This window comes from Crocuta crocuta, unplaced genomic scaffold (assembly GCF_008692635.1).
Source record: "Crocuta crocuta isolate KB4526 unplaced genomic scaffold, BGI_CrCroc_1.0 scaffold2155, whole genome shotgun sequence".
NCBI lineage: Eukaryota > Metazoa > Chordata > Mammalia > Carnivora > Hyaenidae > Crocuta > Crocuta crocuta.
In genome coordinates, this window is record NW_027529482.1 from 21,928 (window position 1) to 24,245 (window position 2,318).

The 2,318-nt window shown below is 36.7% G+C and overlaps 1 non-coding gene across 1 annotated transcript; it reads right to left on the bottom strand.

The window, feature by feature from the left end:
- Nucleotides 1-1,327: 1,327 nt before the first annotated feature.
- LOC144228894 (U6 spliceosomal RNA) lies at nucleotides 1,328-1,431 on the bottom strand. The gene has a single exon (XR_013334303.1). It is a non-coding gene; the product is annotated as a U6 spliceosomal RNA (small nuclear RNA).
- Between the last annotated feature and the right edge of the window lie 887 nt (nucleotides 1,432-2,318).

Genomic DNA, 2,318 nt, shown 5'->3' on the forward strand with positions numbered 1-2,318 from the left:
AAAAAGTGGTCCAGTTTTATTCTTCCGCATGTGGCTGTCCAGTTCTCCCAGCACCATCTGTTAAAGAGACTTTTTTCCATTTGAACTCTTTCCTGCTTTTGGTCACAGATTAGTTGGCCATACATTTGTGGGTCCATTTCTGAGTTCTCTATTCTATTTTATTGATCTATGTGTCTGTTTTTGTTTCAATATCACCCAGTCTTGATAATTAGAGCTTTGTAGTAGAGGCTAAGGTCCAGGATTGTGAAGCCTCCCACTTTGGTTTTCTTCTTCAACATTACTTTGGATATTCGAGGTCTTTTGTGGCTCCATGTCAAGTTTAAGATTGTTTGTTCTAGCTTTGAGAAGAATCCCGGTGCAATTTTGATTAAGATTGCATTGAATGTGTAGATTGCTTCGGGTAGTACTGACATTTTAACAATATTTGTTCTTTCAATCCATGAATATAAAATGTTTTTCATTTCTTTTTGTCTTCAATTTCTTTCATAAGTTTTCTAAAGTTTTCAACTTACAGATTTATTATCTCTTTAGTTGGGCTTATTCCTAGGTATTTTATGGTTCTTAGTGCAATTGTAAATGGGATCGATTTCTTGGTTCCCCTTTCTGTTGCTGCATTATTGGTGTTTAAAAATGCAATGATCTCCTTATATTGATTTTGTATCCTATGACTTTGCTGAATTCATGCATCAGTTCTAGAGGCTTTTTGGAGGAATCTTTCCAATTTTCCATGTAGAGTATCCTGTCATCTGAGAAAAGTAAAAGGTTGACTTCTTCTTTGCCTATTTGGATGCCTTTTATTTCATTTTGTTGTCTGATTGTTGAGGCTAGGACTTCCAACCTTATGTTAAACAACGGTGGTGAGAGTGGACATCCCTGTCATGTTCCTGATTTCAGGTGGAAAGTTCTCAATTTTTCCTCTTTGAGGATGATATTCACTGTGGGATTTTCATATATGGTTTTTGTGATGTTAAGGTATGTTCCTTCTATCTCGACTTTTTTGAGGGTTTTTATTAAGAAAGGATGACGTATTTTGGCAAATGCTTTTTATGCATCTATTGAAAAGATCATATGGTTCTTATCCTTTCTTCTAATAATGTGATGTTTCACATTGATTGATTTGTGAGTATTGAACCAGGAATGAATCCCACTTGATCATGGTGAATAATTCTTTTTATATACTATTGAATTCGATTTGCTAGTATCTTGTTGAGAATTTTTGCATCCATGTTCGTCAGGAATATTGCCCTCTAATTCTCCTGTATAGTGGGGTCTCGGTCTTTACTGGAGTTGAGTTGTTGGCAATCAACGTAAGTCTGATATCATAGAAAAAAATATGGAAAGCTTCACAAATTTGCATGTCATCCTTGCACAGGGCCCATGCTACTCTCTGTACTGTTCCAATTTTAGCATATGTGCTGCTGAAGTGAGCACAAAAATTAATTAAATTTTATTTTCTTAAATTTTTAATGTTATTTTTATTTTTGGGAGAGAGATAGAGACAGCAAGAGCAGGGGAGGGCCAGAGAGAGAGGGAGACACAGAATCCGAAGACAGGCTCCAGGCTCTGAGCTAGCTGTCAGCACAGAGCGCAATGTGGGGCTTGAACCCACAAACCATGAGATCATGACCTGAGCTGAAGTAGGACACTTAGCCAATTGAGGCACCCTAAATTTTAAAAACTCAGTATGTAAAAAATGCAATAAAGTGAACAAAATTAAAATAAAACGAGAAATTTGATCTAATTTAAATTTAAAGAACTATAATAGCTGATGTTTGGAGAGTAGACTGTAAAGCCAAGGGTGAAGCATAGAGACAAGTTAGAGACTATAGCAAAAATACAAGTGAGAAATTATCATGGCTTGGATTAGAGTTATAGCACTGGACATGGTGAGAAGTGGTCAGATTTATTTTTTTAATTTTTTGATGTTTTATTTATTTCTGAGAAAGAGACACATAGCATGAGCAGGGGAGGGTCAGAGAGAGAGGGAGACACAGAACTGAAGCAGGTTCTAAGCTCTGAACTGTCAGCACAGAGCCCATTGAGGGGCTCAAACTCACAGACCATGAGATCATGACCTGAACTGAAGTTGGACACTCAACCGACAGATCAACCCAGGTGAGCCAGAAGTGGTCAGATTTAAATCAATGCTATTTACTCATAAACCATATGTAGGGTATGAGAAAGAGGGAGGAACCAAAACTGACCCCACTATTTCTGGCTGATATGCTATGCGAGAAAGATGAATGTTCATCAAACAACATATAGTATTCTTTCAACAAATGTTCTTTATATCTGAAGTGATATAAATAGCAATTTGT